Source organism: Narcine bancroftii, unplaced genomic scaffold (genome assembly GCF_036971445.1).
Source record: "Narcine bancroftii isolate sNarBan1 unplaced genomic scaffold, sNarBan1.hap1 Scaffold_275, whole genome shotgun sequence".
NCBI classification, from domain to species: domain Eukaryota; kingdom Metazoa; phylum Chordata; class Chondrichthyes; order Torpediniformes; family Narcinidae; genus Narcine; species Narcine bancroftii.
Genome location: NW_027212010.1, coordinates 197,613 through 217,419, shown reverse-complemented (window position 1 = coordinate 217,419; position 19,807 = coordinate 197,613). Strand labels below are relative to the sequence as shown.

General features: G+C 44.2%; 1 protein-coding gene across 5 annotated transcripts in view; it reads right to left on the bottom strand.

Annotated features, from left to right (window-relative positions):
- The window catches only part of LOC138750829 (NACHT, LRR and PYD domains-containing protein 3-like), a 55,053-nt gene that overhangs the window by 34,331 nt on the left and 915 nt on the right, over positions 1-19,807 (bottom strand). The window contains exon 2 of one of the 5 annotated variants that reach the window (XM_069912947.1): positions 1,499-1,639. The exons of the other annotated variants lie outside the window; for them this stretch is intronic. The gene's annotated coding sequence lies outside the window, so the exon portion shown is untranslated. The remainder of the gene's footprint in view (positions 1-1,498; positions 1,640-19,807) is intronic. 5 annotated transcript variants of the gene reach the window in all.

Below are 19,807 nucleotides of genomic sequence, written 5' to 3'. Positions count from 1 at the left end.
GGCCTATCCAATCACCAATAATAACCTGCAGGCACTGTCTGAAGGGGTCAGTGGTGGCACCTCCATATGGGATAGGGTGGGCCATATGGCGAGCCCAATACGCCACTCTCCTAGAATGGAATCTAAACAATGGCCACAGTAGAACACTATTAGTGAAGGGATAATGGTCATCAAAGAATGGACATTAATTACCGGGATCATTGGGGGAGTCCGTGATCGCCATTTCCCCGAGAACACAAGGGTGACATGATGCCTCAGCAGAGTACTCTTACCACAGTTACCACAGCATACCCTGATCTAAAAGCAGTGGTCCTGGCCCTCATGGGACCGGCAACTGGAAAGACTGTCTGGAAAGTCATCAGACTTCTAGAAAGGCTTGAATACATGGAGTGGGAGGCACCCGGTAAATTCCGCAAGACCGAGGCAAGGGTTGGTAAAGTGACACCCCCAGTTTACTCGCAAAGAATTTTACAAGGTATTGGTGTGTGCCAGTGTGGAACGCGCTCGCATTAATGGGATTCACATCTCTGCTATGTATGCTCTCTGGAAGGAGCATTGAAGGGAGGAGTTTAGAAGTCCCCACCCATGGCTCAGCGCAATCCCCCCTTAGCTCCTACTCCACCCACAGTGGCCCCGACTCCCTTCGGGGAAAGCTAACAACCCTGCTGTGCAAGGAAATTGCCCATATCTAGCAAGAGGAAACATCGCCTGCAGGGTGGCCAACCTCCACCCCCACCCCCCCCACAGAATAGAGGCCCTGAAGATTTACTCAGCGATTCTGTCCTGTCCAGGCAACCCAAGGCCATGTTTCCCGGCCGTACATTGGGCCAACAGGAACACACTATTGTTGGATGGCCTGAGTAGATGTTGGGGCTGAACACAGTATTATCCCCAATAATCCTGCAGTTTGGAGAGGACAGTAGGTCTCTGTAGAGGGTAGGAGGGTCCACTGTTCCCACCAAAGACCTCACCCTCTGCCTATCCATAGGCATTGAACCACACCGACCTGTCAGGCCGTTGAGTGTATCTTGGAATGAATGTGCTCAAGGGGCAGTCCTTGTGTACCAACAGGAGGAGATTCACTTTTGGGGTTGCCTGCATGACCATAGTAGTTGGAGCAGCCAAATGGGAGTGCATAATCATCTCCCACCCCCTCTCCAAGGTAGTCAGCACCAGACAATACTGGGTGTCTGGGGGCACCAAAAAATCACAAACAATTGATGGATTATTGCAGGAGAGAGTCATCCGACTTGCTGCCTCCCTATTCAACAGCCCGATCTGGCCCGTACGCAAGAAGAATTGCACGTGGCACATGACCATTGATTACAGGCAGGTAAACAAGGTTGCCACTCCCCTCACTGTCAGTCGCTGATGTGGTCATCCTGGTGGAGGACAATGGGAGACGGGAGATCAAGCATTGCTATGCCTTTATCAATTTGACCAGTGCTTTTTTTCCAACTTCCTTCATTTCCAATTCCTAGGGTCAATTTGTGTTTACCTTAGAATGCCCTTGACATACTAATTTCTTCCTTGTATGCACGAGCAAAGGCCGTTAACATTGAAAAAATGCAGCGCCCCAGTTAAATAATCCTCTTCCGAGGCATCTAGTGAGATTCCAACCAGAGAGAAATTCCTGCGGCTGCAAAAAATAAGATCGTCAATGCTTCAGTGGCCACAAATAAGGTCGAAACCCAGCAGTATGTGGGCTTTTTTTTGTTTCTGACTCCAGCACATTCCCCATCTAACTATGCTGCTTTTCCACCCTACGGTGTTTCGAGAGAGAAAACAACATTCCAATGGGGACCCAAGCAAAAAACAGCCTTTGAAATGGTAAAACAAGCTGGTAAACAAGCACTGCCGCTGGCCCCATGCCAGACTGGGGTGTCCTTTGAATTGCAGGTCTCTACCACGAAAGCAATTGCCGAGTGGAACCTCTGGCAGATGATGCAAGATCACAGAGTCCCACACAGATTCTGGACAAAGTTCCTCCCTGAAGCTTCCTCTCACTATGCCCTGTTTGAGCGGCAGTTGCTTGCGTGCTACTTAGCTGCAGAGACCATCACACTGCGGCTGCTCCTCCCCTCACAATGGTCTATACCTATTCGTGTGTCCTGGTGGTGCTGCCACATCAGTGGGCCAACCAGGATAGCACCATTAAAGGATTACAGCATCAGTACTGTGGAAGGTACAATCTGACCAGGACTCAAACTTCACTCGGGCCAAAATACAGAACTGGGTGGCAGAGACTGGCATCTTGTGGCTACTGCATATTCCCTATCACCCACAGGCATCCAGTCTGAATGAGACAATTAATGGCCTGCTAAAAGGGAAATATGCACACAGCCCTCACCAATGCACTATAGGGGTGGCTCAGTGTGTTGCAGAAAGCAGTTGACCATATGAATTTGATTGCAATTGGCCGGGGAAGTTGGGGGGGGGGGGGTTTCCCACTCTCATGACAACTGGCGCCCTCTGACTTTGGGAAGTCAGAGGTTGAGGTTCAGCACTCCAAGAAATGAGAAAATGTGTAGGTGCAGTAGCCACAATGTCCACCTAAAATAGGGGAGATGATACCGCATGGGCCTGGGGACATGCGAAGGGTCGCGATACTGAATGAATGTACCATCTCATGTGTTCATACAAGTCAACTAATCGAATGTGAGCGAGTCTTGCATTTTCCCCACCATCCCACCCCTAACAGGAGAATGCCGTCACGGAAGACAATCCTGATCATTGCGGTGTTGATCAGCACTGTGGAAGTCTACAACAAGTTCCTCACCTATATATTCCTACAAACTGAAGCTTTAATACCTTGTAACTCACTATTTTTCTTTCATTTATATTTCTGTCTAAGAGTCTCTTAAATGCCCCTAACGTTTCAGCCTCCACCACCACCCCTGTCTAGCAAGGATTTCCGGGCACCCACAACATGGTGTAAAAATTAAAAATAAATGCACCCATGATGCCGTCCCTAAACTTTTCTCCTTTCATTTTGTGGAGTTGTCCCCTATTCCTGCCCTGGGAAAAAAACCGCAGGTTGTCCATTTCATCTATGTATCTCAGATTCTTTTTTTTAAATTTTTTAAAATTTTTTACTTTTTACACTATAAACCACATTGATCAAGATACATACATTTTCCTTTTCAAATATATACAGTGTCGTTTTCTCCCCCCATTCTCATCCCACCCTCCCTACCTACCCTCCCATTCATTTAAAGTTCAGAATCTAAGATACATTAAACCCGTCAAACAATGTTGTCACTCAATAAAAATAAACAAGAAATTCCACTGAGTCAATTCTTTTCATTCCCTTCTCCTTCTGTCATTTTAGGTGGTAGATGTCCCCGGTAGGTTTTCTCTATTGTGTTTCATGTATGGCTCCCATATTTGTTCAAATATTGTAATATTATTTCTTAAATTATATGTTATTTTTTCTAATGGAATACATTTATTCATTTCTATATACCATTGTTCTATTCTCAAGTTATCTTCTAATTTCCAGGCTGACATAATACATTTTTTTGCTACAGCTAGGGCTATCCTAACAAATCTTTTTTTGTGCACCATCCAAATCAAGTCCAAATTCTTTGTTTTTTATGTTACTTAGGAGGAAGATCTCTGGGTTTTTTGGTATACTGCTTTTTGTGATTTTATTTAATATCTGGTTTAGATCTTCCCAAAATTTTTTCACTTTCTCACATGTCCATATTGCATGAATTGTTGTTCCCATTTCCTTTTTACAGCGAAAACATCTGTCAGATACTGTTGGGTCCCATTTATTTAACTTTTGAGGTGTAATATCTTCTTTTCTTCTTTGGCTTGGCTTCGCGGACGAAGATTTATGGAGGGGGTAAAAAGTCCACGTCAGCTGCAGGCTCGTTTGTGGCTGACAAGTCCGATGCGGGACAGGCAGACACGATTGCAGCGGTTGCAGGGGAAAATTGGTTGGTTGGGGTTGGGTGTTGGGTTTTTCCTCCTTTGCCTTTTGTCAGTGAGGTAGGCTCTGCGGTCTTCTTCAAAGGAGGTTGCTGCCCGCCAAACTGTGAGGCGCCAAGATGCACGGTTTGAGGCGATATCAGCCCACTGGCGGTGGTCAATGTGGCAGGCACCAAGAGATTTCTTTAGGCAGTCCTTGTACCTTTTCTTTGGTGCACCTCTGTCACGGTGGCCAGTGGAGAGCTCGCCATATAACACGATCTTGGGAAGGCGATGGTCCTCCATTCTGGAGACGTGACCCATCCTGCGCAGCTGGATCTTCAGCAGCGTGGACTCGATGCTGTCGACCTCTGCCATCTCGAGTACTTCGACGTTAGGGATGTAAGCGCTCCAATGGATGTTGAGGATGGAGCGGAGACAACGCTGGTGGAAGCGTTCTAGGAGCCGTAGGTGGTGCCGGTAGAGGACGAATGATTCGGAGCCGAACAGGAGTGTGGGTATGACAACGGCTCTGTATACGCTTATCTTTGTGAAGTTTTTCAGTTGGTTGTTTTTCCAGACTCTTTTGTGTAGTCTTCCAAAGGCGCTATTTGCCTTGGCGAGTCTGTTGTCTATCTCATTGTCGATCCTTGCATCTGATGAAATGGTGCAGCCGAGATAGGTAAACTGGTTGACCGTTTTGAGTTTTGTATGCCCGATGGAGATGTGGGGGGGCTGGTGATCATGGTGGGGAGCTGGCTGATGGAGGACCTCAGTTTTCTTCAGGCTGACTTCCAGGCCAAACATTTTGGCAGTTTCCGCAAAGCAGGACGTCAAGCGCTGAAGAGCTGGCTCTGAATGGGCAACTAAAGCGGCATCGTCTGCAAAGAGTAGTTCACGGACAAGTTTCTCTTGTGTCTTGGTGTGAGCTTGCAGGCGCCTCAGATTGAAGAGACTGCCATCCGTGCGGTACCGGATGTAAACAGCGTCTTCATTGTTGGGGTCTTTCATGGCTTGGTTCAGCATCATGCTGAAGAAGATTGAAAAGAGGGTTGGTGCCAGAACACAGCCTTGCTTCACGCCATTGTTAATGGAGAAGGGTTCAGAGAGCTCATTGCTGTATCTGACCCGACCTTGTTGGTTTTCGTGCAGTTGGATAATCATGTTGAGGAACTTTGGGGGACATCCGATGCGCTCTAGTATTTGCCAAAGCCCTTTCCTGCTCACGGTGTCGAAGGCTTTGGTGAGGTCAACAAAGGTGATGTAGAGTCCTTTGTTTTGTTCTCTGCATTTTTCTTGGAGCTGTCTGAGGGCAAAGACCATGTCAGTAGTTCCTCTGTTTGCGCGAAAGCCGCACTGTGATTCTGGGAGAATATTCTCGGCGACACTAGGTATTATTCTATTTAGTAGATTCCTAGCGAAGATTTTGCCTGCAATGGAGAGCAACGTGATTCCCCTGTAGTTTGAGCAGTCTGATTTCTCGCCTTTGTTTTTGTACAGGGTGATGATGGTGGCATCACGAAGATCCTGAGGCAGTTTACCTTGGTCCCAACAAAGCTTGAAAAACTCATGCAGTTTGGCATGCAGAGTTTTGCCGCCAGCCTTCCAGACTTCTGGGGGGATTCCATCCATACCTGCTGCTTTGCCACTTTTCAGTTGTTCGATTGCCTTATATGTCTCATCCAGGGTGGGAACCTCATCCAGCTCTAGCCTTAGGGGCTGTTGAGGGAGCTGGAGCAGGGCGGAATCTTGGACTGAGCGGTTGGCACTGAAAAGAGATTGGAAGTGTTCTGACCATCGGTTGAGGATGGAGATCTTGTCGCTGAGGAGGACTTTGCCGTCTGAGCTGCGCAGCGGGCTTTGGACTTGGGGTGAGGGGCCGTACACAGCCTTTAGAGCCTCGTAGAAACCCCTGAAGTCGCCAATGTCCGCGCTGAGCTGGGTTCGTTTGGCGAGGCTAGTCCACCACTCATTTTGGATCTCCCGGAGTTTGCGCTGAAGATGGCTGCATGCGCGACGGAAGGCTTGTTTCTTCTCTGGACAGGACGGCTTTGTAAGGTGAGCCTGGTGGGCAGCTCGCTTCTTTGCCAGCAGCTCCTGGATTTCCTGGCTGTTTTCGTCAAACCAGTCCTTGTTTTTCCTGGAGGAGAAGCCCAGTACCTCTTCAGTGGATTGCAGTATGGTAGTCTTCAACTGATCCCAGAGGGTTTCAGGGGACGGGTCCGTGAGGTGGGTTGCATCGTCGAGCTTTGCTTTGAGGTTTGCCTGGAAGTTTCCTCTCGCTTCGTCTGACTGCAGGTTTCCAACATTGAACCTCTTTCTGGGGGCTTTATTGTTCCTGGGCTTTGGTTTGAAGTGAAGGTTGAGCTTGCAGCGAACCAGCCGGTGGTCAGTGTGGCATTCCGCGCTAGGCATGACCCTGGTGTGCAGCACATCTCGTTTGTCACTTTCTCGCACCAGGATGTAGTCCAGGAGGTGCCAGTGTTTGGATCGGGGATGCATCCAGGTGGTCTTAAGGCTGTCCCTCTGCTGAAAAAGGGTGTTTGTAATGACAAGCCGCTGTTCTGCGCAGAGCTCCAACAGGAGGCGCCCATTGTCGTTGCACTTGCCGACGCCATGCTTGCCCAGGATTCCTGGCCAGGTTTCTGAGTCTTTGCCGACACGAGCATTGAAGTCGCCCAGGATGACAACCTTGTCGGCTGTAGGGGTGCGTTGGATGAGGTTGCGCAGGTCAGTGTAGAACTTGTCCTTTTCTGCTGGTTCCGCCTGGAGGGTTGGAGCATAGACACTGATGAGGGTGATGTGACGCTTGTTCTGAAGGGGGAGTCGCATGGACATGATTCGGTCCGAGAGGCCTGTCGGAAGGTTTTCGAGTTTGGAGGCAATGAAGCTCTTGACCATGAAGCCTACACCAGATAGGCGTCGTTCATCCGAAGGCTTGCCAGACCAGTAGAGTGTGTAGCCCGCGCCGCGTTCTTGGAGGCTGCCTACATCTGCCAGGCGGACTTCACTGAGAGCGGCTATGTCGATGTCAAGTCTGAGGAGTTCATGTGCAATGAGGGCAGACCGACATTCAGGTCGGTGGCTGTCAGCCTTGTCTAGCATGGTTCTGATGTTCCAGCATGCGAGCTTGAGTTTGTGAGCATCTTTTGAGGGGGAAGGCGTGGAGGGAGAGGACGTGGAGGGGAAGGATGTGGAGGGGGAGGACGTGGAGGGGGAGGACGTGGAGGGGAGGACGTGGAGGGGGAGGACGTGGAGGGGGAGGACGTGGAGGGGGAGGACGTGGACCTGTCCTCGGGCCTGCGCAAAGGAGCTTTTAGGTGGAGTGCAGTGCGTGCAGTACTGGCCCCACCCTTTACACCCATGGTTCGTGTGCCGTGGCCAAGCAAGCTGGGACGTGGCAGCGAGGTCCTTGGGTCGTAGGTTTTATATCGGAGTGGCCTTCTCCTATGCAGGTTTCTTACCCGGGCTGGAGGGGCCTGCCTCCCCTCCTAGGTCGGTCCATACTGCCCGGACCGGGGCCGAGGCCGCCGCAGCTCACCCTGTGCCTGGACAGGGTGAGGTGTAATATATAGCCTGTGTATCCAGCTATATTGTATCATACGTAACCTCGTATTTATTGTATTTCTCATAGTTCCTGAACATAACTTCTCCCAGGTTTCCTTCTTTATCTTTATGTTTAGATCTTGTTCCCATTTTTGTTTAGTTTTATCATTTGTTTCCTCATTCTCCTTTTCTTGTAGTTTAATATACATGTTTGTTATTAATTTTTTGATCATCATTGTGTCTGTAATCACATATATAAAATTACTTCCCTCCGGTAACCTCAGACTGCTTCCCAATTTGTCCTTCAAGTAGGATTTCAGTTGGTAGTATGCCAACACTGTATCGTGAGTTATATTATATTTATCCTTCATTTGTACAAAGGATAATAATTTATTTCCCGAAAAGCAATTTTCTATTCTTTTGATCCCTTTTTTCCTCCCATTCTCTAAAGGAAAGGTTATCTATTGTAAAAGGGATTAGCTGATTTTGAGTTAGTATTAGTTTTGGTAGTTGGTAATTTGCTTTATTCCTTTCTACATGAATCTTCTTCCAAATATTGAGCAGATGATGTAATACTGGAGAATTCCTACGTTGTACCAATTTTTCATCCCATTTATATAATATATGTTCAGGTATCTTCTCCCCTATTTTATCTAGTTCTAATCTGGTCCAATCTGGTTTTTCCCTTGTTTGGTAAAAATCTGATAAGTATCATAATTGTGCGGCTCTATAATAATTTTTAAAGTTTGGCAGTTGTAAGCCTCCATGTTTATACCACTCTGTTAATTTATCTAGTGCTATCCTCGGTTTCCCCCCTTTCCATAAAAAATTTCTTATTATTTTCTTTAACTCTTTGAAGAATTTCTCCGTCAAGTGTATTGGCAATGCCTGAAATAGGTATTGTATCCTTGGGAAAATGTTCATTTTATTACAGTTTATCCTTCCTATTAGTGTTAGTGGTAAGTCTTTCCAATGCTCTAAGTCGTCCTGTAATTTTTTCATTAGTGGATAACAATTGAGTTTATATAGATGGCCAAGGTTTTTATTTATTTGTATACCTAGGTATCGTATTGCTTGCATTTGCCATCTGAATGGTGATTCTTTCTTAAATTTTGAGAAATCCGCATTATTCATTGGCATTGCTTCACTTTTATTTGCATTAATCTTGTATCCCGACACTTCTCCATATTCCGTCAATTTCTTATGATATTTATTGATAATTCTGGTTCTATTAAGTATACTATAACGTCATCTGCAAATAAACTGATTTTATATTCTTTGTCTTTTATTTTTATCCCTTTTATTTTATTTTCTGTTCTTATCAATTCTGCTAGTGGTTCTATGGCTAACGCGAACAATAAGGGTGATAGTGGGCATCCCTGCCTTGTTGATCTGCTAAAGTTAAATTGTTTTGATATATATCCATTTACTGTCACTTTCGCCAATGGCCCCTTATATAATGCTTTAATCCAATTAATATACTTCTCTGGTAAACTGAATTTTTGTAGTACTTTGAATAAATAATTCCACTCTACTCTGTCAAAGGCTTTCTTTGCGTCTAAAGCAACCGTTACTGTTCGAGCTTTATTTCCTTCTACTGCATGAATTAAGTTAATAAATTTACAAATATTGTCTGTTGTTCGTCTTTTTTTAATAAATCCAGTTTGGTCTAGATTTACTATTTTTGGTACATAGTCGGCTAATCTGTTTGCTAATAGTTTAGCTATTATCTTATAATCTGTGTTAAGTAAAGTTATTGGTCTATATGACGCTGGTGCGAGTAGATCTTTCCCTGTCTTTGGTATTACTGTAATTATTGCTGTTTTACATGAATCTGGTAAGCTTTGTGTTTTATCAATCTGGTTGATGACTTCCAGGAGGGCAGGAATTAATAAATCTTTAAATGTTTTATAGAATTCTATTGGGAATCTATCCTCTCCTGGTGTTTTATTATTCGGTAGTTTTTTTTATTATCTCTTGTATTTCTACTATTTCAAATGGTTCTGTTAATTTATTTTGTTCCTCTATTTGTAATTTCGGTAGTTCAACTTTAGTTAAAAATTCATCTATTTTGTCTTCTTTCCCTTCGTTTTCAGTTTGGTATAATTGTTCATAGAATTCTCTGAAGTTTTCATTAATCTCCGTTGGATTATATGTGATTTGTTTGTCTTTTTTCCTTGATGCCAATACCATTCTCTTAGTTTGTTCTGTCTTAAGCTGCCATGCTAGAATTTTGTGCGTTTTTTCTCCTAGTTCATAATATTTCTGTTTTGTCTTCATTATGTTCTTCTCCACCTTATATGTTTGTAGTGTTTCATATTTTATTTTTTTATCTGCCAATTCTCTTCTTTTAGTTGTGTCTTCCTTCATTGCTAATTCTTTTTCTATATTTGCTTTTTCCCTTTCCAACTGCTCTGTTTCCTGATTGTAGTCCTTCTTCATCTTGGTTACATAACTTATTATTTGCCCTCTGATGAATGCTTTTATTGCGTCCCATAGTATAAACTTATCTTTCACTGATTCCGTATTCATTTCAAAGTACATTTTAATTTGTGTTTCAATTAATTCTCTAAAATCCTGCCTTTTAAGTAGCATGGAGTTTAATCTCCATCTATACATTCTTGGAGGGATGTCCTCTAACTCTATTGTCAATATCAGGGGTGAGTGGTCCAATAATATTCTAGCTTTATATTCTGTTTTTCTTACTCTGTCTTGCATACGAGCTGATAACAGGAATAGGTCTATTCTTGAGTATGTTTTATGTCTACCCGAATAATAAGAATATTCCTTTTCCTTTGGGTGTTGTTTCCTCCATATCTCCAAAAGTTGCATTTCTTGCATCGATTTAATTATAAATTTGGTTACTTTGTTCTTTCTGTTAATTTTTTCCCCAGTTTTATCCATGTTTGAATCCAAATTAAGGTTGAAATCCCCTCCTATTAGTATGTTCCCTTGCGTGTCTGCTATCTTCAAAAAAAGATCTTGCATAAATTTTGATCTTCTTCGTTAGGTGAATATACATTGAGTAAATTCCAAAACTCCGAATATATCTGACATTTTATCATTACATATGTCCCTGCTGGATCTATTATTTCCTCTTTTATTTTAATTGGTACATTTTTACTGATTAATATAGCTACTCTTCTAGCTTTTGAATTATATGACGCTGCTGTTACATGTCCTATTCAATCTCTCTTTAATTTCTTGTGCTCCATTTCAGTTAAATGTGTTTCTTGCACGAATGCTATATCAATTTTTTCATTTTTCAGTAAATTTAGCAGTTTCTTCCTTTTGATTTGGTTATGTATTCCGTTAATATTTAAAGTCATATAGTTCAACATAACCATTTCATACTTTGTTTACCTTTTCTTTCCGTTTCCTCATCATCACCTTTCCTTCTTATCCATTTCAGCTTTCTAGTTTTGAACACTTTATAAGACAACATTTCTAAAACATCAAACATTTCCCTTATTCTCCTATCTAAAATTTCTTTAACCCCACTATCCCCTTCCCTTCCTGAGTTGCCCTTTATCCCTTGTCGGGCAACCACATCTCCCCTCTCCATTTGGATTTGCAAATTCACTCGCAAGCGTCAACTGATTTCGCAGTGACCATAACTCCTCCCCACCCAGCCTCCCCCAGAAAAGATTTTAATTTTCATATACAACAAAGGTCACTCTCTTAATTCCCTCCTTACTTCCTCTCTTCCCTTTCTTTCCCTTATTAATTCTTATCTATACTCTATATATTTTCTTTTAAATACAGATACACTCATGTACACACATATATACACACACACACACACACACATATATATATATATATATATATATACCCATATACACACATACATATAGTTCGTGGTCATTTTTGCTCTCGTTACATGTCTTCATCTCTCTGTCTGTTTTGTAGTTGTTCTGCAAATTTTCGTGCTTCCTCCGGATCCGAGAATAGTCTGTTTTGCTGCCCTGGAATAACTATTTTAAGTACCGCTGGGTAGTTTAGCATAAATTTATATCCTTTTTTCCATAGGATCGCTTTTGCTGTATTAAACTCCTTTCTCTACTTCAGGAGTTCAAAACTTATGTCTGGATAGAAAAAAATTTTTTGACTTTTGTATTCCAGTGGCTTTTTGTCTTCTCTTATTTTCTTCATTGCTTTCTCCAATATATTTTCTCTTGTTGTATATCTTAAGAATTTTACTAAAATGGATCTTGGTTTTTGTTGTGGCTGTGGTTTAGGGGCTAACGTTCTATGTGCCCTTTCTATTTCCATTTCTTCCTGTAATTCTGGTCTTCCTAGGACCCTGGGGATCCAATCTTTTATAAATTCTCTCACATTCTTGCCTTCTTCATCTACCTTCAGGCCCACTATCTTTATATTATTTCTTCTATTATCTTCTTTGGCTTGGCTTCGCGGACGAAGATTTATGGAGGGGGTAAAAAGTCCACGTCAGCTGCAGGCTTGTTTGTGGCTGACCAGTCCGATGCGGGACAGGCAGACACGATTGCAGCGGTTGCAAGGGAAAATTGGTTGGTTGGGGTTGGGTGTTGGGTTTTTCCTCCTTTGCCTTTTGTCAGTGAGGTGGGCTCTGCGGTCTTCTTCAAAGGAGGCTGCTGCCCGCCAAACTGTGAGGCGCCAAGATGCACGGTTTGAGGCGTTATCAGCCCACTGGCGGTGGTCAATGTGGCAGGCACCAAGAGATTTCTTTAGGCAGTCCTTGTACCTTTTCTTTGGTGCACCTCTGTCACGGTGGCCAGTGGAGAGCTCGCCATATAACACGATCTTGGGAAGGCGATGGTCCTCCATTCTGGAGACGTGACCCATCCAGCGCAGCTGGATCTTCAGCAGCGTGGACTCGATGCTGTCGACCTCTGCCATCTCGAGTACATCGACGTTAGGGGTGTGAGCGCTCCAATGGATGTTGAGGATGGAGCGGAGACAACGCTGGTGGAAGCGTTCTAGGAGCCGTAGGTGGTGCCGGTAGAGGACCCATGATTCGGAGCCGAACAGGAGTGTGGGTATGACAACGGCTCTGTATACGCTTATCTTTGTGAGGTTTTTCAGTTGGTTGTTTTTCCAGACTCTTTTGTGTAGTCTTCCAAAGGCGCTATTTGCCTTGGCGAGTCTGTTGTCTATCTCATTGTCGATCCTTGCATCTGATGAAATGGTGCAGCCGAGATAGGTAAACTGGTTGACCGTTTTGAGTTTTGTGTGCCCGATGGAGATGTGGGGGGGCTGGTAGTCATGGTGGGGAGCTGGCTGATGGAGGACCTCAGTTTTCTTCAGGCTGACTTCCAGGCCAAACATTTTGGCAGTTTCCGCAAAGCAGGACGTCAAGCGCTGAAGAGCTGGCTCTGAATGGGCAACTAAAGCGGCATCATCTGCAAAGAGTAGTTCACGGACAAGTTTCTCTTGTGTCTTGGTGTGAGCTTGCAGGCGCCTCAGATTGAAGAGACTGCCATCCGTGCGGTACCGGATGTAAACAGCGTCTTCATTGTTGGGGTTTTTCATGGCTTGGTTCAGCATCATGCTGAAGAAGATTGAAAAGAGGGTTGGTGCCAGAACAAAGCCTTGCTTCACGCCATTGTTAATGGAGAAGGGTTCAGAGAGCTCATTGCTGTATCTGACCCGACCTTGTTGGTTTTCGTGCAGTTGGATAATCATGTTGAGGAACTTTGGGGGACATCCGATGCGCTCTAGTATTTGCCAAAGCCCTTTCCTGCTCACGGTGTCGAAGGCTTTGGTGAGGTCAACAAAGGTGATGTAGAGTCCTTTGTTTTGTTCTCTACACTTTTCTTGGAGCTGTCTGAGGGCAAAGACCATGTCAGTGGTTCCTCTGTTTGCGCGAAAGCCGCACTGTGATTCTGGGAGAGTATTCTCGGCGACACTAGGTATTATTCTATTTAGTAGAATCCTAGCGAAGATTTTGCCTGCAATGGAGAGCAACGTGATTCCCCTGTAGTTTGAGCAGTCTGATTTCTTGCCTTTGTTTTTGTACAGGGTGATGATGGTGGCATCACGAAGATCCTGAGGCAGTTTACCTTGGTCCCAACAAAGCTTGAAAAACTCATGCAGTTTGGCATGCAGAGTTTTGCCGCCAGCCTTCCAGACTTCTGGGGGGATTCCATCCATACCTGCTGCTTTGCCACTTTTCAGTTGATCGATTGCCTTATATGTCTCATCCAGGGTGGGAACCTCATCCAGCTCTAGCCTTAGGGGCTGTTGAGGGAGCTGGAGCAGGGCGGAATCTTGGACTGAGCGGTTGGTACTGAAAAGAGATTGGAAGTGTTCTGACCATCGGTTGAGGATGGAGATCTTGTCGCTGAGGAGGACTTTGCCGTCTGAGCTGCGCAGCGGGCTTTGGACTTGGGGTGAGGGGCCGTACACAGCCTTTAGAGCCTCGTAGAAACCCCTGAAGTCGCCAATGTCCGCGCTGAGCTGTGTTCGTTTGGCGAGGCTCGTCCACCACTCATTTTGGATCTCCCGGAGTTTGCGCTGAAGATGGCTGCATGCGCGACGGAAGGCTTGTTTCTTCTCTGGACAGGACGGCTTTGTAAGGTGAGCCTGGTGGGCAGCTCGCTTCTTTGCCAGCAGCTCCTGGATTTCCTGGCTGTTTTCGTCAAACCAGTCCTTGTTTTTCCTGGAGGAGAAGCCCAGTACCTCTTCAGTGGATTGCAGTATGGTAGTCTTCAACTGATCCCAGAGGGTTTCAGGGGACGGGTCCGGGAGGCGGGTTGCAACGTCGAGCTTTGCTTTGAGGTTTGCCTGGAAGTTTCCTCTCGCTTCGTCTGACTGCAGTTTTCCAACATTGAACCTCTTTCTGGGGGCTTTATTGTTCCTGGGCTTTGGCTTGAAGTGAAGGTTGAGCTTGCAGCGAACCAGCCGGTGGTCAGTGTGGCATTCCGCACTAGGCATGACCCTGGTGTGGAGCACATCTTGTTTGTCACTTTCTCGCACCAGGATGTAGTCCAGGAGGTGCCAGTGTTTGGATCGGGGATGCATCCAGGTGGTCTTAAGGCTGTCCCTCTGCTGAAAAAGGGTGTTTGTAATGACAAGCCGCTGTTCTGCGCAGAGCTCCAACAGGAGGCGCCCATTGTCGTTGCACTTGCCGACGCCATGCTTGCCCAGGATTCCTGGCCAGGTTTCTGAGTCTTTGCCGACACGAGCGTTGAAGTCGCCCAGGATGACAACCTTGTCGGCTGTAGGGGTACGTTGGATGAGGTTGCGCAGGTCGGTGTAGAACTTGTTCTTTTCTGCTGGTTCCGCCTGGAGGGTTGGAGCATAGACACTGATGAGGGTGATGTGACGCTTGTTTTGAAGTGGGAGTCGCATGGACATGATTCGGTCCGAGAGGCCTGTCGGAAGGTTTTCGAGTTTGGAGGCAATGAAGCTCTTGACCATGAAGCCTACACCAGATAGGCGTCGTTCATCCGAAGGCTTGCCAGACCAGTAGAGTGTGTAGCCCGCGCCGCGTTCTTGGAGGCTGCCTACATCTGCCAGGCGGACTTCACTGAGAGCGGCTATGTCGATGTCAAGTCTGAGGAGTTCATGTGCAATGAGGGCAGACCGACGTTCAGGTCGGTGGCTGTCAGTCTTGTCTAGCATGGTTCTGATGTTCCAGCATGCTAGCTTGAGTTTGTGAGCATCTTTTGAGGGGGAGGACGTGGAGGGGGAGGACGTGGAGGGGGAGGACGTGGAGGGGGAGGACGTGGAGGGGGAGGACGTTGAGGGGGAGGACGTGGACCTGTCCTCGGGCCTGCGCAAAGGAGCTTTTAGGTGGAGTGCAGTGCGCGCAGTACTGGCCCCACCCTTTACACCCTATTATAATTTCTATTATAATTTTACATTTTATCTATCTTCTGAGCTAACAGCTCTTGTGTCTCTTTAACTTTTTTATTAGATTCTTCTAATTTATTTTTTAAGTCCTCTACTTCCATTTCTACAGCTGTTTCTCGTTCTTCCACCTTGTCCACTCTTTTTCCTATATCTGACATGACCATCTCTAATCTATTCATTTTTTCTTCTGTACTTTTAATTCTTCTTTTTATTTCACTAAATTCTTATGATTGCCATTCTTTTTCTGATTCCATATATTCTTTAAAAAATATATATCCATTGTCTTGCCCTTCCCTTCTTCTTCCATTTCTCTATGTTCTTCCTCTTCTTCTTCCTCTGTGTTGGTCATCTGTTGTTTCCTTGATTTCTTTTTACTCTCTTCTTTCTTGTTCTCGTTGTTTTCTATGTTCTCTTCTTGTTGTTGTGTTGTAGCTGTCATTCTCAGCTGTGGAGATCGACTCCTCAGCTGGTCCCCCCTCCCGTCAGTGTTTTTTTTGTCATGCGCATCGCGCATGCGCGACTCCTCACGCATGCATGGTTGCGCACTTTTGCTTGGCTCCGCGAGCCATTTTTGTAGTCCCGAGCTCGGGACTTCGACTGTCCTGAGGGAGCGGGCTTCTCTCTCCGCGGCGGGACTCCTCGGACACGTAAGGCCTTCACCTTCTTCTTCCGATGTCTTTTCTTCTTCTCTTCTTCCCGTTGCTTTCGACTTTTCTTTCTTTGCTGCCATTTTCTTCTCACCTTTACTTTCACTTTATTGTAATTTTTGTGTTTGTGCCTTTGTGTTTTCTGTGTTTTTTTTTTAAACTTTTCCGGAGAGGGCTGAAGTTCCCCGACCGGCCACTACTCCATCACGTGACTCCTCCATCTCAGATTCTTGTAGAACTCTATCAAGTCTCCTTTCATCCTTCTTTGATCCAAAGAAAAAAGTCCCAGATCTGCTAACCTTGCCTTATATGACATTTTCCAATCCAGGCAACATCCTGGTAAATCTTCTCAGCACCCTCTCCATAAATAAAACATCCTTCCTGTAATGAGTGGTTGCCCAATCTCGAAGAACTACAGCAGATCACCAGTCACTTTGTCAATCTATAGCTCTTAGCAGCACTGGCAATCAGCTTGAAAAAAACGGGAGTTTTGTACCAACTGGCTCCTGGATCAGCTAAGAAGAACCAACTGTCCTCATTGATGATAATTGTCTCAATGCCACCAACAAGCTTTACTACCCGGGCAGCACAATAACATCCTCAACATCTCTAGATGAGCGAAGATCTAGGCCTGCTTTGCCTTTGGTCAGCTGAAAGATCAGGTTTGGTCACAGAACATCAGGTTGGCTACAAAGTGCAAGGTGTACAGGGCTGTTGTCATATCGGCCTTGCTGATATGGAGTTGAGACGTGGTGCTTATATCAGAGTCACTTATGTCAGCTTGACCAACTGCAGCAGCATCACTTACATTCTCTGATGAAGATGACCTGGTAAGAAAAGGGGTTGAGGTCCTTTCTCAAGCCAGAATGCCAGCAGTTTGGACCTTGGTGATGTCAACCCAACTGGGCTGGGCAGGTCGTGTTATCAGAATGCTTGACGGATGTCTGCTCAAGGGCATCTTGTATAGCCAAATGTCTTGTGGTACCCAGAAATGAGGAGGCCAGAGACTACAAGGATGTTTTGCACAGGAGCCTCAACAAAGCTGACATTTCCCCATCAACATAGGAGGATCAGGCTCAAGATGGAGGGGCGTCATCAGAAAAGATGTGGACGCTACTGAGAAAAAGCTTAGAGGCAACAGAGGAAAAGTGCGGAAAGTGCCACAGCAAAGCTTCTGCCGCTGTTGTTCTTCCAAGCCTCACCTGCCATGTATATGCCAAGCAATGTCTGTCAAGGATCAGCCTGTACAGCCACTCCAGGATGCACATTTCAAACCCCACAAACTGACTGAAAGGAACCATCATCATCCTACAGGATGGATAGCCAGAAGAAGACAATGAGATGATCAGAACTGAACACAATGTTCAAATATGGACTCTCCAGAGATTTGTAGAGTTGTAACATGATCTCTTGACTCTGGAACTCAATCACCCTATTAATGATGCCCAGCATCCCACAGGCCCTCTTAAGCATCCTATCAACCTGCACAGAAACCTTGAGAGATGTATGAATTTGAACCTCAAGGTCCCTCTGTTCCTCCACACTGTTAAGTATCCGACCATTAACCCTGTACTCAGCTTTCTGGCTTGATCTTCCAAAATGCATTATTCTCACACATTCTGCCACTTTTCCCACCAACTCTGCATCCTGTCTATATCCTTTTGTAACCTATGACAATGTTTAGCACTATCCAAAACTCCTCCAACCTTTGTATCACCTGTAAACTTTCTGACCCATCCTTCTGCTTCTTCATTTAGTTCATTTATAAAAATCCCAAAGAGCAAGGGTCCCAGAACCGGTCCCTGTGGAACTCCACTGATCAGTGACCTCCAGGCAGAATACATTCCATCCACTACTCCCACCCATCAACAACTTACGGGTTGTAGGTTAATTGGCTTGTGCACACAGCACAGGCTTGTAGGATAGAAGGGCATGTTACCATGCTGAATGTCGAAAAAAAATGGTAAGGTCTTGGGGAGTGAAATCTGGTGATAGGATCCTGGACAAATGAAGGTAGGAGAAGTGTAGCACAGATACTGTATAAGAAGATAAAGGGGATCATGCTGAGTCATAGACTGATCACACATTCAAAATGCTGAGGAAGAAAACTGACAGGAGAGAGGAAAGGTTGAATTAAAAAAAATGTTAACAGCATTAGCATTACCCTAATTCCAGTGGATTTTTTTGTTTTAGCTTCTGTGGATATTTTTCAAGTTATTTCACAATGTCTTTGATTTTTTATTCAGTCGTCATAGCAGGGAATGGATTGTTTAAAACAATAAAATTGGTTCAAGAAATCATTTCCATTTTAGGAATGTAGAGTCTATCATTGTACTTAACAATTCCTGTTCTGGAAACCAGCAATATTTCCAACTTGCAGTTAAAATAAAGCTGCAGAATTTTGAGCAGCCATGATACTTACTATAAAATTATTACAGTACACTGATACATGTTATTAATTTAAAGTTATGTAACCTCAGAATTTATTAATATTGAAACAAAATGATTCCTTCAAGCATGAAATAAAATTCCCTAATTAAGTACCTCTGCAGAATAAACAGTCTTATTCAAGAAATTTGCTCTAGAGGCAAAAGACTGCAGTTACAAGAAATAGGAAATAAAGCAGAATGCCAAAAATCTAGCAGATTAAACTATAGGTGGAAAGAAAATTAACATTTTGCATTATCAGAAATGGAAAAACTTAGAAATGAAGCATCAAAAGTTGTAGAAAGAGGGAAGACATAGGTGGGAGAATGTGGATAGAATAAAAAGATTAAGTGGTTAAAAGGAGAGACTGAGCAACACTTCACTTCTTGGTGAAAGGCTAGTGAACACCAAAAGGTGAATCTGGAGATGGTATATTCAGGAGATAAATGAAATCTGAACCTCAGAAGGCATAAGGGAAAAAAAAGATAAAATGGGTTATTTGCAAGATACATGCTCGGAATGGCAATTTGATATTTTAATTCCGTTCATTCATTCTGAAGATCAAATTAAAAGGTGCTGCCCTTCCAATTTACATTGTGTTTTTGTGAGATATGTGCGTAAAGACAGATAGATCAGTACGAACGTGGGATAAAGAACTGAAGTAAGTTTCCATTCTTCCATTAGGCACCCAATTAGTCTTTAGTTTTCTCCAAAAAACACACCATAAGAGGACTAAAATTTAATAGTTGCAAAAACTCAACAGCTCCATTGAGAATTTTTCCAATCTCACATCTGCAAGTCCCAGCTGATGGGCAGAGGAAAGAATAGAGGCCAATCTTTGTAAAAAAAATTGTCATGAAACAAAATACATCAGCTGCTTTCCCCAGAACTTTAACACATAACCAGATTCTATTGAAGATTTTCAGATGATCAATAAATTGATCATTTCTTTATAAGGTTTAATTAGTGGCACATTCAATTTAACATGTAGTTCAGTTTCCTCCCCTGTCCAAATTGTATTAGCTGTTGCTAATTAACATCATTCCACATTAGACTGTTTACAATATAAATTGGGAAAAATATTGATATGAGCTAAAACAAATGATGCCACTAAAAGACACTTTTATGTCTTACCATTGGAACCGATACCAAGTTTGCATGCAGAGGAACAAATTTGAAAGGTCAGAGTCAAGTTTTCTACCATATGACCAGGAAAATTTTAAGTATGTACAAATTTTATTTCAAACACTGCAGTAAAATTATTGTAAAAACTTATTAGCCTCATTAGGGTAAGAGTAATTCACATTCTGTCAAGCTCCAGCTTAAGTAGATCACCTGGCAGGTCTTTGCCTGAATCACTGCTGGATCCCTTGTTGTAGTCATATATTAATAATTTGAATGAGTGTGAAAATGGCACATTATGCAATTTTGCA